Source organism: Aethalodelphis obliquidens, unplaced genomic scaffold, assembly GCF_003676395.1.
Source record: "Aethalodelphis obliquidens isolate GAN/ISIS:26980383/991018 unplaced genomic scaffold, ASM367639v1 scaffold65, whole genome shotgun sequence".
Lineage (NCBI taxonomy): Eukaryota > Metazoa > Chordata > Mammalia > Artiodactyla > Delphinidae > Aethalodelphis > Aethalodelphis obliquidens.
Window position 1 is genome coordinate 894,760 of NW_020838009.1, and position 15,196 is coordinate 909,955.

The window sequence follows — 15,196 nt, forward strand, 5'->3', positions numbered from 1 at the left end:
GTCAGTATCAACCAGCTGACTTCTGAACGAGCCTCCATTTTATATTTTTCTTTTTTATATTCTTGCCTCCTTTATCAAAACTAAGGTGACCATATGTGTGTGGGTTTATCTCTGGGCTTTCTATCTTGTCCCATTGATCTATGTTTCTGTTTTTGTGCCAGTACCATATTGTCTTGATTACTGTAGCTCTGTATTCTAGTCTGAAGTCTGGGAGCCTGATTCCTCCAGCTCCGTTTTTCTTTCTCAAGATTGCTTTGGCTCTTCCGGGTCTTTTGTATTTCCATATAAATTGTGCAATTTTTTGTTCTAGTTCTGTGAAAAATGCTATTGGTAATTTGATAGGGATTGCACTGAATCTGTAGATTGCTTTGGGTAGTATAGTCATTTTCAGAATGTTGATTCTTCCAATCCAAGAACATGGTCTATCTCTCCATCTGTTTTTATCATCTTCAGTTTCTTTCATCAGGGTTTTATAGTTTTCTGCGTACAGGTCTTTTGTCTCTTTTGGTAGGTTTATTCCTAGGTATTTTATTCTTTTTGTTGCAATGGTAAATGGGACCAAATATGGCTTTTTAACATTATTCTAAAACCAAAAAGAGGTTATTTTTTGTGACACTGTCCAATTCTATTTTTATGTAACCAAACATTGTATTCATTTTATCATTCTGTTGTTTAACACTGAGCTTCTTCTAGATATTAAATGAAAAGGATGGCTCTGTTTGAGGAGGACTATAAAAAGGCAGCAGTTGAGAAGAGGTAGCATGATCTGAGCAGCAGTAAAGAAATGAGAACGGACCCTCTTGAAACAGCAGTCCAAGCTGCAGGACCTAGGAGAACAGGAATAAATCTAAACCTCACCCAAAAAGGAGAATTTTTCCTCTCACTCATATAGCCTGATATTAATACATGCTAAGAAATATATGAAAATTAGTCTGAGAGTTGGCAATACGAATTAGTTGTCATGAAGTGATCAAAAATGACACTGATTTTCAAAAACACTTGTAAAGGATACTTTGGAAATTTGTATTTTAATTCACATGACTTTACAGATTTTATCACTGCAAAGGGGGAAAAAACCCATTGTTGGAAGCATGTGGTAACAATTAAAGTGTTATGTGCAGCCTATTCTTGAGAAGGGTATATTTATAGATTTCATAATAGGCTACCTTTTAATTTTTGTTTTTTTTTCCTATATCTTTCTGTTCAGATTTATATTTTAATGTGCCTTAAAACATCATCACCTGAAAGAGAACGAAATGCTTATCTGCTTAATGAATAATGCAGTTTTCTAAGAAATGAGAAATAACTACCCTAAACATTTCAATTGGACATAAAATTCCTTCAATTTTTAAATAACAACGTAGCTTTACTACTGTCCTTTGGAAATGGTTAAAGATCTAAGTCAGTTGCAGTTCCAAGCACATTACAGCATAAATTGACCAAAGTCAGAGTAACACTTTACTGTGACAAACACTAACTTTTCATGCATCAGTGAGAAATCAACTGAAATTCTTGTGGGCAAGAAGCCACAGCATAGAATTAGGATCCACTGGCAGTATGGGTGTATTTTTATCACAAAGCTCTCAAACAATGATTGTTTTATAAGATCTTATTTTCTAGAGCATCATAATAAAAGTATATATTTACATATATGTGTATCTATATACACACATGCGTGCACACACACACATACCCCCATAGATTTAGCAGAACGTTGAAAAGAAATATGATAAAGTGATCATACTACAGCTTTGCAGGTAATTATACACAAAGAAGAATGTTGAAGAACATGGATTTTTCTTATCACATTGAAACCAGCCTCCAGGTTCTTTAATTTCAGAAATCGGGAAATGCAGGATTCTCTACGATGAACAATATTTTTAGTGAGATAATAAAAACACTGTGTAATTACATACTGTTTTTAAGCTGAGTGCTTGGCAAACATTGTCCTGAAAGCACACTGTCGAGTTGGCCATGCTTTCTCTTTAATTTGGAAATGCTCATTTATATGTGATGAAAAGAATTACAATTTCGAGAATATATGATGATGAACGTAGTAAGCAGAGGGTGAATATAAGTCCTGCAGATTATTTTCTAAGGAAGACCAAAAATGCAATTAAGGGTTTCTTTACATAAATCATGGCTCACGTACTCTCATATTCATTTATTTATATATACATTAAACAAACTTCAATTGAGGGTGTACCTCACGCTAGAGATTTTATTAGTGTATACAACACACAAAACAAAACAGACAAAACAAAATGACAGCAAAAAGACCTTGATCTCAGGCTTAATATGATAAAGGTTTGCTTTATTCTAACACACTCAATGTCCCCATGGGAGATTGGGTCCCGCTGCTACTTGCTGTCACTCAGGGTCTCAGGCTCCTTCTGTCCAGGAATCTGATCACCCGCTGGGGCCTCCAGTTCTGTTTTTGCTTGAGGAAAAGACAGAGGCCTTTCTCCAACCACCTCCAAGATCTGCCCCCAGGCCTGTGACCACAGTTAAACTGGAGCAAAACTGGCCGGAGGCCCTGGGCAGGCTCAGTGACCAGCCAGTGCGCACCTGCGGCCGTGCCGAGAAAGGCATGGGGCCAGATTCCACGTGCACGAGTTCAGGTGAGGCACATGTCACGCTGGGTGAGGGAATTTCTCAGGGTAAGAGCATCTCCCAGGATGCAGGACTTAACCCGTGGCAGGGACCCGGGGATAATGCCACCACGTTGCTGAAGCAGCTCTTCCAGCAGTAGGGACCATGACTGCCCACAATAAGAGAAGCAGCAGTTACGAAGGAACCAGAAGGCTGGGAGGTTTGTGTGCTACAGCGGCTGTGTTGTGTGTGTAGCTTCCCGGCGCTGCAGTCACAGATTCCGGCAAACCTGGTGCTTGAAACAGCACACTTTATTACCCCACAGTTCTGAGATCAGAAATCAGAATTCAGTTTCACTGGGCTGAAACCACAGCATCCAGGTCTGTGCTCCCTCTGGAGGGTCTAGGGGAGCATCTGCAGTCCACTTCCCAGCTTCCAGGGCAGCATCCTGGGCTCCTGGCCCCTTTGGGCATCTCCAGAGCCTCGGCTTAGCACCTCCACTATCATCTCACCGCCTTCCCTGCCTCCTGCTATGAGGACCCTTCTGTTTGCCTGAGGGCCCATCTGGGTAATCCAGGATAATCTTCCATCTCTAGACCTTTAGCTTAATCACATCCGCCAGGTCCCTGCGACCACGTGGGCACATTCGGAGGCCGCCGTTGACCAGCACACTATGTATTCCATCCCAATGCAGCCTGGTAGCCACTGCATTTATGATGCTGAAGAGGAGGAGGGTTAGGGGTACTTCTCTCCAGGCCGAGGCTCCATTAGCAGGTGCTGTCACACTCTTAGGCTCAATGACAGCAATGGAATGAGAGGATCCCTGCATAACAGAGTCATCGCATATGGAACCGGGGGAATAACTGAGGTCCTGGCCCAGCTCTGGCTCACAGGGTGTCTACTGTTTCCTTGACGAGACAGTGATGGAAGGTCCATGGAAGCACCAGAGAAGCCCACTCAAAGATGACACACAGCACGCACATGGAAGTAGGACGTGCCCCAAATCAGCGACCCATGAGCTACTGTTCCATGTACAACATACATCCAAGATAGGAAAGTGAGGGTTAGAGTGGACCCATGTACCAGAACTCCTAGAGACGCATTTTGGGAATCCATGCTTTCTGCACTTTACAACTCTGGGCTCGGAAGGTTTAGAAGCCCTGATTCCCACCAGGAATCTTCCCACCAGGGGAGCAAAAGACCCAATGTTACCTCCCTCCTCAGGGGGCCTGGGAGATGAAGAGCACAAGGGCCCAGTGGTCGAGGCCATTGCTGCTTCTCCTCTGCAGCCCAGCTTCTCCCTCTGGATAATTCGGACCCAAATATTGTTTTTCACTATCATTCAGTTCAAAATATTTTCATATTATCACTGAATGTACCATCTAATCCACAGATTATTTCACAGTCTTGTTTGATATCCAAACACTTAGGCACTTTTGTTTGTCCTGCCCTTAGTGATTTCTGGATGAATCCTGCTGGGGTCAGTGAACACACTTCACAGGATTTCAACCCTTGGAAATATGCTTAGACTTATTTTACGGCCCAGCATGGGGTCTATTCTGGTAAATGTTTCAGGTGCCCATGGAAAAGTGTATTCTACAGTTTGAATGCAGTGTCTATATACATCAAATAGATAAAGTGCATTAACTGAGTTGCTTAAATCTACTACGTATTCATTCTTTTTTTCCCGCTCATTCTAGCGGTTATTAAGATGGACGTGTTAAAATCTTGAATCATGGTCGTTTCAGGACCTGAAAGTTGACATCCAGGGGTGGAACACCAATTCTGCCACTTAGTTTTTGCAAACGTAGTTGTGCAATTTTTCTTAAATTATTTAAGACTTGAGTAAAGTATATTGCAGGTGAAAAGATCTCCTAGGATTTTACCATTGTTTGAAATATTCAAATAAAACACGCCTTCTTTTCCTAATGTGTTATTGAATTCTGAGGCCATTAAATGTTCACTGTCAGAGAAATCTCTTCCCAGTTTTTTTGGAACATAAGTTGCGATTGTAAAATTTTCTATCCAACAGAAATGTCTACAAATCCATCCATCCTCTTTGAGGTTGTGCATTCCAAGGACGATGAGGTCTGATGCAGCAAAGCTCAAGGACATCCTGTACTTACTTCTAAGACTCTCACTCCTTCTTACTCTATCACAGCCAGGTGCTTCTCACCTGGGTCAGGGTGACGGCACTGAACACAAAGCAAGAAATCTCCCTTCTCATCACAGCTGGACCCCTAACCAACACTGTGATTGTGGACAAGCAATTCGATCTCTCTGGGGGATCAAAGCTTATTTACTTATGAAATGGATTGGTTTTGTATTAGTGTTTTTCAGCCTTTTTTTTCCCTTTCTCAGAACTATCCAAGAAAAGACTTTGGAACAGAGGCGTGAGTCTCGTGTGTAAAAATCACCTGGGAGCTGCACTGGAGGTAGGCATTGTGGGCCCAACTCAGAGATGGAGATTATCTGATTCTGATTTCTGATATAATCAGGAGAGGGTCCAATATCCAAACCACTTTAGAAAGAGCAAAACCCCACAATCTGATAGCACTTCAGCATCCCCCCCTCAGTTCTGTTTTAACCAGAGCTGCTCGGTTTTTATGTTTTTTGAACATTGGGTTTGGCATAAGATTTCTTTTGAAAAATAGAATTCCTTAAAAAAAAGATATATGTATTATATATGTTTTGTATATATAAATATATATTTGAAAACTAATGCAATAATGAATGTTCATTTCCTACTTGTGTATGACATAAGAAACACTCAATGATATATTATTTATGTGTTATTTTTATTTACTTATTTTTAATGAAGTATAGTTAATTTACAATGCTGTGTTAGTTTCTGGTATACAGCGAGGTGATTCAGTAATATGCATATATATTCTTTTTCATATTCTTTGCCATTATGGTTTACCACAGTATACTGAATACAGTTCCCTGTGCTGTACAGTAGGACCCTGTTGTTTATTTATGCATTCGTTTTGGAAGACCGATGTGACAGATGACTCTAAAGCTCTCACACTCTAAGATGCTGTGATCACTCTGCTTCCTTCCCTTGATGGTCCATAGACTCAAGGTTCTGTTCAGACTTACATGTGAACACGTTCTGTCAGAACAAATTGCTTAAAGCATCAAAGGAGTGCAAATGTAATGTAGGGACTGTCTAAGTGACCTGGAGGTCATGATGAGATCAGTGTGATCACAAATCCTGTCACAGCTTTGTGAAATAAGCAAGATATCAAGTCCTTACTAACCCTCACCTGCACTAGAGCAGACTGCCCATGTTGGGATTGAAGGTATTGGATATTACATGTGGCCGCTCCATGTCAGGGTGTAGAGCATGCCCAGTGGTCAGTGGGTTAATTTGCGCTGGAATGTCTCATCCCCAGAGTTCAACCACCAACTACATGAACCCAAATAAATGTGTTTCTCTTCCTGCATCATTTACTTGATTATTTTAAGCATCATATTTGTTCTCCTTAACTTCCAGGATTGATGGATAGGTGAAAGACGAGGTAATGTGTGCAAAAGAGACTGATAAACTATAAACTAAAGATAAACTAAAAATGTGAAAAGAAATTGATATATAAGCATCAAGCAGACTTAGGGTCACACATGCAGCATCTTCAGAATATGTGGACATAATGCACTCAGGCAATAAATCAAATAAAAATGAGGGAGTAAATTGGATGAAACATTTACTATACCCACTGCTGCCAGGAATCCCTGTTTTGTTAAGCTCAGGAGGGTGTGCATTGTGTGTGGCAGACAACTCTGTGTTATCAAGCCTGGCATATCAAGAGCAGAAAAGCAGTAATCTGCAAGGATACTGACTTACAAAAACAAATGATCTGGGCCTCTTGGCAATTGTGAGCAGTCCCAATGTGGACCCAAAACGCCAAGTAAACTTTCTTATAATCGTTTTCAAGGTTTTGGCTTTTTTTTTTTTTTTTTTTAACTGGAGTGTATATTCTTTGAAAACTTGCATTTGTTTAAGATGCCATACTTCTCTAGGATGTCTTTAATCATTGGTTGCTTACACTTGCAATCATGTCTTATTTCTTTTATAATTCTTTATTTGGAACTCAGCTAAATGAATATCATAGTTGATACTGAGAAACTACTTACTCATTTAAATGAAAAGAAATGGAATTTTCATTAGTAAAAATAGTTCTTCATCTTTAAATGAGAAGAAAAGGACAATAATGTATAGCCAATAATGATGGGTAAATCCGTTTATCACTCTTTCTCAGCGAAGGCCATTTCATTTCTCTTTGCAGGGAGAAAAAATTAAAATAAAAAAATCACATTTTCAGTAGTAAGTTGAACAGATTTGAACAGAAAGAGGAATCCCACTTCATGCTCTGAGTGATGTTATCTTAACATGACACTTTTTTTTTTTTTCAAATTTTTCATCTCAGCCATCCATCTCTGAGAGGAAAGCATGATGTTTTATGTGGCAGAAGGCAGAAGATGCTTTGGTGAATTATCTTTTCAGAGGCGCTTGTCTTTTCCTGGAAGCTCAGTGATTACCACTGAGGGCTCTAAAACGAATGCTTTTTCTTGGTCATTAAGCTGGAAGGCTGGGTTACCTCAGTAATTAAAAAGCTCAATTCACTTGAGTCAAGAGGGCTGCCTGTGGCCAGTGGTGTTGGCCAGACTGCTCTGAGCAGGAGGGAAAGTTCCAGCTGAGAGAGGTTTTTAAAGTTTAACTTGAAAACACGCTTGGAGCCTCTGATCCCATCAGGTGGCTACTTGTCAAATATGTTCTGCCACCATTAGCTGATCTGGGGAATAATTTGTCTGCCCTTCAAAAAAATTAAGTCGGAATCCAGGCTTTCCCAGGCAGGAAATAGCAGCCTGCAGGATTATTTGAAAGTGTAATTGGCTGGACCATGAAAAGAAAATTAACAACTGTCAGAGTAACAGCACTACTTTTCCCCATGTTCAAGAAGAGACTGTCTTTACAATTTTATCAAAATCAGTAGTTTTATTTCTAAACTGTAGAGTAGGTGTTGCACCTTCCTGATGTTGCCAAATGCTTCCAGGGTCTCAATTTGCTTTTAAAAGTGGTAGAGTCCAAAAGAAATGGACTATTAGTTTTTTTTCCAGAAAGTCATTTCCTTGTTTTGCTCCACCAAAGAATTTACCTAGGAACTATTGAAAAATTATTCTTAAGCATGAAATACTTTGAAGGAATAAAATTAATTTACAATAATACCTAAACAAAGTTAAAACAGGGAAATATGCCTACGGATAATTAAAAAATATTATTGAGTTCTACGTCAGACAAGGTGGAGAAAATCAGATGTGTAAAGTTATCCAAGCAAGGTTCTCAGAGGCAAAGTTAGAAAGAAAGACGAACATATGAGGACAGTACTAAGAACATAGTAAGTTCTACGATACCGAGATATTCATTAATAATTCATAAACTTTATAGATCAATCTGGCCCAGAGGAGTCAGAAGATCTGCACAGAGGACATGAGAATATTTCCTTTGTTCATTTTGTGAAAACATGGACAAAAGGTTTTGTCAACTCAAGCTACTCTTGTTTAGTTGCCCAGAGTCTTGGGAATTTTGAAGCTGACAGTGGAGGAATATACAACCCATGTAGAATCCCAGCAGCGATGCCATCCTATATTTCCACGTAAAGGGAGGAAACTATGAAAGCACAGTTGCAAAATGGAGACGCCACAGCCTGCCACCATTCGTTTATCTAAGTAGACACCTCTTAGAAATCACCCCACTTTTATTCTACAATTTTCTAAACCCTTACACCAGGCTTTGAAAAGAGACATTGATCTGTATCATCGTTTACAGAGTGCTGAACCTGCAAAGATACAACAGGAAATCAGGGGAGGGACTTCCCTGGCGGTCCAGAGGTTAAGACTTTGCCTTCCACTGCAGGGGGTGTGGGTTCAATCCCTGGTCAGGAGGCTAAGATCCCACATGCCTCTCGGCCAATAAAACCAAAACATAAAACAGAAGCAAAATTGTAACAAATTCAATACAGACTTAAAAAAAATGGTCCACATCAAAAAAAAAAAAAATCTTTAAAAAAAGAAAGGAAATCAGGGGAAGGGCCAGGGTAAGAAATGATCACCTTCAAGGCACATCTAGGAGCTTCTCTAGAGAACAGAGCTGGGCTCTGTCGGAATCGCTTCATTAAAGAAGTGGCATTTCACTGCGATGCCGACAGGCAGAATAGGGAGCAGTTTTCAATCCCGGTGAGTTTCTCCAGGAGTAGTAAATGTGAAGGATTGTTTCCCCAACATATGCAAATTCCCTCTCCCCTCGCTGTGTTTTGTTTACCTCGGTGCAGTTATTACAGATGATGGGAACCCATCATTCACTGCTTTGCAAGCATCCGCTAAGCCCCAGAAGAAATATACCTGCATTGTTTTGTGTGTGTCTTTGTTCTGTGAGTCCCGGCACCCACTTATGGTCATCCCCAGCCAGCGTCACTGAGTGAAGGCGAGGGCCGTGCAGGACGGCTGCTCTGCTGAGGAAGGGGGAGCTGAGAGACACAAGGCTGGACTCCCTGATCTAAAAGTCCACTGTTACCTGCCTCGCAGGGCAACTAGTGGGAACAAACAGCCACAAAGTCTCAGTGCTACACAAAAATAAGCACCCTCTTTTCTCTGCTAATCTTGGTTGGGTTCGTTGGGTGGCTCAGCTGGTGGATGGGTGGCTCTCTGGGACAGCTCAGGCCCATGTCTCTTCCCCTCTTTCCAGCATCTTGGGCTAGTCTGAGATGTTCTCATGGTTATGAGCCAATGGGGACCTAGGTAGCCAAGGTCTGGAATTGGCTGGTTGGAGCTCCCCCTCTTTCTACCAGATCGAGTCAGATGGTCAGTGGAGTCATGTGATGCAGAAATATACTCTGCCCCTCTCCTGAGAGAGGAAAGCCGAACAGTAAAGGGATAGGTTTAGGGAACATGAAAAACTGGGGCCGGTCGTGCAGTGCAATACGCTGCCTTTGCAGCAAACTCCTGAAACACAATGTAAACACCAAATCACAACCATCCCCTGAAGCACAGTTACAACCTTGTTTTTAACTAGTGGCAAAGCCATATCACTAATGACGAAATGTTAAGAACAGAGCATCTACCAGCATTGAAACAACACAGAAAAGCTCCTCCGGGGTACGTCTGTGTGAGAAGAACCAGGATCGGCAAGCAGACACCATGCCAGAAAGTCATATGAGCTGAAGATAAGAATCTGTGAAAAATGCACGTTTGCAGATTCTCTTAACAAAAGTGGATGCTGTAGGCCACTTGCTCTCAGCTCACGGGTCACAAAATTAAAGGCATTTCAATCAGCTGTAGAATTGGATGCATGTTTGACTACTGGAACACTCACATCCCTTGTACACACGAGCTGAAGGACACACAGTGTGGGTTCTGCAAGATGCATGAGGTCAAAGGTTGAGAGTCATGTTTCTCAGCCACTCACACATACCCATGTGTCTACTGTAGACTCATCTTTAAATGGAAGGAATTGAAAACTATGGACCCCCCCACTCCTTCTGTGAAATCTAAATTCCAAACAAAGTCTCAATTTTTTTTTCCATTTTGCTTTGAGCTGTACAGGTTTTTTATCCACATTGATTATTTGCAAGAGAGAGTCTTAAAAGTTCAGAACAACTTTAACATGCCTTTTCTTTGTATCATTACCATAAATACCCTCCCGAGGGCGAGAGAATTTCTTTAAAATTATACATAGTGTTTTGTTGGATTGTCAGACAAGATGCCCGGGTGGCAGGAGACCTTTAGCCACCAACCGTTACATCAGAGAGAGGACCCTCTGCAGCTCTGTCTCCTATCCTAAGCTAACTGGCCTTTACAGATTCACACTTGGATGGACGCACGTGACCCAGCACAGATACCCAGCTCCCGGGGATGCCAGTCCAGCTGAGTACTGAAAACCTTCATTTACCTCTGCTAAAGTGTGGTATGGCCACTCCTTACCCCTACGTGTTATCAGAACGTTCTTTAGAAAAGATGTGGGGAGCTCCTGAAAGGCCCCCTCCTCAGTTGATATATCTCCCTGAAATTGCTGGCAGCTTCCCCACCGCACCTGTCCCTGTCCCGGGATGTTAGGACTTGTTTCCAAAGCTGAGAATGAATGGCTCCTGCTTCCTGAAACTGACAGCATCGTGGAGAAAAGTCCTACCCCCAGAATAACGACAACTGTCCCTCAAATCTTCCGCTCCTTTTATTGAATTAAAAATGTGAAAGGGTGGGAAGCCAAGAGAGTCTGAAACAGCTAAATATGCCTTTGAAATTCTGAACAGATGACCATACAAAGTGTTATGAGAAAGAAAAATATTCTAATTCTGAATTCATTGATGACCAGCAGTGAGTGATCTTAAGCAACATCATTTCCCCCTGCATTTTATCTCAAAAAAGTGAATGATAGTAAACACTTTGATTTCTTCAAAACATTTTCATCTAAAATTACATTACTACTTTTTAAAATAATGATTCACTGGCTTGATGATGTTTCTTACAAAGGTGGCAGAAGGAATGATTAAAGTAGAAAAGAAGGAAATTAAGAGAATAAGAACCAAGGAACATCTCACTTCTCATTACCCTTATACAAATGGTACTGTCATTCCTGAACACAGATATCATCTGTTAGTTACAAGAAATAAAGAAACGGCAAGCTGAATATTTGTAGAAAAGCACAGATGACATTAAGCTGTCTAAGTCACTAAACGGCTACACTTTTGCTGGAATTAAACAAAAAGAATCTTAGCCCGCCATGTCTATTTGCAGCTGCTCTCATGGGCGTGCTCCAAGTTCAGACTGGGCATCCACAGTCATCACCGTATCAGAACATCTGAAAAGGTGGTTTTTAATCATGCAGATTTGTGTGAACTCTTAAGTCCAAGTAAAAATATCAGGAGAACAAGGGACTCTACACAGAAGGCAGCCACCTTTGACAACCCAGCTCCTACAGTTCTGAGACGTGTGGAAAGGAAGTAAGATCAATTTCTATTTGGGCAGGTGGCCAATGGTAGGTTATAGGTGGGTTTTGTCACAGCAAATCAGAAAATCACATAATCTGCAAATGAATTCAGGCAACACCAGCGATCTTAATGCTTTTGGTCTCAATGCAGTGGTGATTTTAGGCCAATTCATCCATACTTAGAGCTGACCTGGATGCAGAGGAAGGAGAGACAGGTGTGTTTTACCTTCTCAAGGGGCATCGTGAATGCAGTTTACTTACGTCGCTGCTAATGCCCTTGGCTTCCCTGTCGCTTTTCAGGTTTTCACTGACTGAAGTGAAGCAGAGACAGTTCTATGGAAACTTGAAAGGAGCCCCTGATTTACAGTCATGCTCAATCACTCAGCAAACGTACACTGGGCTCCAAACATCAGCCCGGCAGTGTTGAGATCAGGGACCACAATAGTGAAAAGGCCAGCGTTTCTGCTCCCTTAAAATTGGGTGGAGTGCACAAAGAGTCTATGTGTTGATAGGGAAGCAAACGGCCTTGGATGTTCTAACAGGAAAACAGGGGGACATTGAACACCCTTAGACCGGAAGATGCTCTTGGACACTGCTTTATCTTGTATTAAAATTTAGCATCTCTATTCAAAAACCTCCACCACGTATTCTTTCTTTTAAAAAGGTAATGGGTAAGGTACAGATGCATGGTCAAAAATGATTGGTTTTATCATCTCTTAAAGCCTCACAGTTTATAAAATATACTTATTCTTATATTTGACATAATAACAAGGATAGAAGCCAGCATTTCCTTAGATTATCCACTTACACTCTTTATAGTTGGCAGGTATTTTTCTATGTTTTGCTTCCATGTGACTGTGTAAAAACGGCCTAATATAACTTGATATTCTTTGCTTTTGGACAAGATCAATGTAGATGTAAAAATATATTTTAAAATGGTCTACTTTTTCCTCAAAGTATCTTTTTCTCAAGAGAAGTCTGTTTTTTTTTAATAGTTTTTCACTGTTTTCTTTTTCTTCAGTCATGAGCAACATCATTCTATATTTTACAAAAGATAACGGAATAATTGACAAAAGCTTTAAACATGCTTGTATTAAAACATAAAACCTAGTCTAATAAAATAATTAGTAATCTTGACTCACGTGTAATTTTTAAAAAGAACCTCTTTAATTCTGGCATATTAACCTGACAGGTGGTGGTGGCGTCATAACCCCATCCTTGAATTCTCAATCATTTTTCCTCAAAGGACATTTCTGAATTTTTAATTTCTGTAGACTCTAGGACAGATTAATTTTGAATACTGAAATCAACTCAGTATAGGTCTACAATAACTACAATACAATTACTGTTATAACATGTTTGTCTAAAGAAAATCCTTATTCTCTGCACCACCCCGTTTCCCTTTTTCAGAGTGCCACGCTTTGGATTCTCATATAAAAATAAAGCAAAGTTCCTGCGTGTTCCAGTGAACACTTAATTTTCATGTGAGGCATTGGAAAATCTATTAACCTTTTAACTTAATTGTTATTAATATTAGCACGTGTCATTAGCTGCAGCAAAAAGAGGCTTTCTTATTGATGGAAATCGGGTGTCACACCCCTGACGTGCTGTGGCATCCTGGTTAGGAGACATTGATCGCCAGACCGAATGATCCGTCTGATGGATGGTTTGGGCATGTGGCTAATTTTCAGTTGATGACAAGGGGGAGCTGTCACAGACGCAACGATCAGGATCCATCGTGTTAGAAGACAAATCTCATGGCTCATGCGTTCCTGGCCTAGGTCAAGCTTCCTTCGTGTCCTGAGTAATACACAGTCTGTTTCTCTGACCCTGGCGTCTCCTGTCTTTTGTTAGTAGGAAATTGGGGCTGGCTATTTTGTTAGCTTACAAGCAGGGTGAAATTCAGACCTTTAGTTTCAGACCTAACACATGTGTGCACAGACAGAACACAAATGCATCTAGAGCAAAATACAGAAGACAATGTCTAGATCCAAAGTAGTGAAGAAGTGACTGATAGGTTCACTTCTAGTTCTATTACTACAAAGATCATACATGTTATGCATGTGACTGTAGGAATTTAAACCTCATTCACGAGATGGGGATTTGGAAATAACAAATACAGCAAAGGAAGCTGGTCAGGAACGAGGAGACTCTGGATCAGGATGTCAAGACAAATTTAAGATCAGAGATCAGAAGTGGCACAACTCAGACATTTAAGCTGTGGTATGATAGAGCTTGTGGGGGAAATCGTGACAGAGGGACACCTGGGGTTTAAATGACTAGTCGCATGTGGCAGAGCTGTCCTCTCTCAGGGCTCCTCAGAGGCTGTGTCAAACCAGAGGGAAGTTGAAATCGGTACCTCGTGTGGATCTGCTACCTGAAGCCCACAGGTCAGTGAGTAATGGAAAGGATCTCTGAGTTCCACCTGCACCATGCTGACAGGACATTCAGCCAGAGTTTCAAAATCAACTCAACTTTAATCTGGTAAAAAGACTTCCTCTCTTGTAAGTATCACTGTTACTGTATAACATTAACTCGAAATCCAATAAAACATTTTAAAGCATCTGGAAAACACTGATACTCCCTCATGTAGTGCCCTCTTGAATAATAAGAGTACATTTCCTCTTCTAAAAGCAATTATGCATTTCGTTTTTTTTTTCGTTGCGGAGCACAGGCTCGGGACGCGCAGGCTCAGCGGCCATGGCTCACCGGCCTAGCCGCTCCGCAGCATGTGGGATCTTCCTGGACCGGGGCACGAGCCCGTGTCCCCTGCATCGGCAGGCGGACTCTCAACCACTGCGCCATCAAAAGCCCTGTGCATTTCTTTTACAAGAAATTTGCTTTCATTTAGAAATTACTTTGTAAAATTTGCTTATGAGCTTAACTGGAACCTGAATCATTTATTTTTCTCAAGTCCTTGTGTTAAAGAAAAGTATTGTGCAAGGAAATGAGTTTACTTTTAATGATGAAAGCAGAAGTTCAAACTCAGTGAATGTAATGGAAAAAACCCAATAATTTGTTTTGTCAGGCTTTTTCTTGAGATTTTAATATCAATATATTTGTCCTTAATTTACCTCAAATGCTGAAACTTTTTAACATTCCAGTTCTTCTGCATGAACAACTTTATTTACTAGAAAAAGATGGTTTTGAAATCTTCTCATGTCATTGCCTTACCAACCGAATCCTGTACCTTTTATTGTTTTTCAAATTTCATCACATTTCAAACAAGAGTTCTTGATATAACTCTTAACTCTTGATATAACTCAATAACAGCTAATGCTTATTTATTGCTTGCTTTGGGCCAGGGAGTATTCCAAGTGTTTTATATTTACTATCTCTGTTATTCCTCTTAAGGACCCTAAGTGATAAATATTCCCACTTAACAGATGGAGAATTGGAAGCGTCAGAGTTCAGCCTCACTGCCCAAGTTCACGAAGAGTGTTGTGTAAGAATGGACATTTCAACTAAAGTCAGACCCTAACTCCCAGGCCCGTAACCACTGTCCTTTACTGCTTCAAATAGGGCATTTTCAACAACAACATCTATAATTTGAAGGAAATCTTTGGCCCTCTTTGAAGGTACCATATTTACTTTTTAACAGCTTTTGCTTTTGTCCAACTT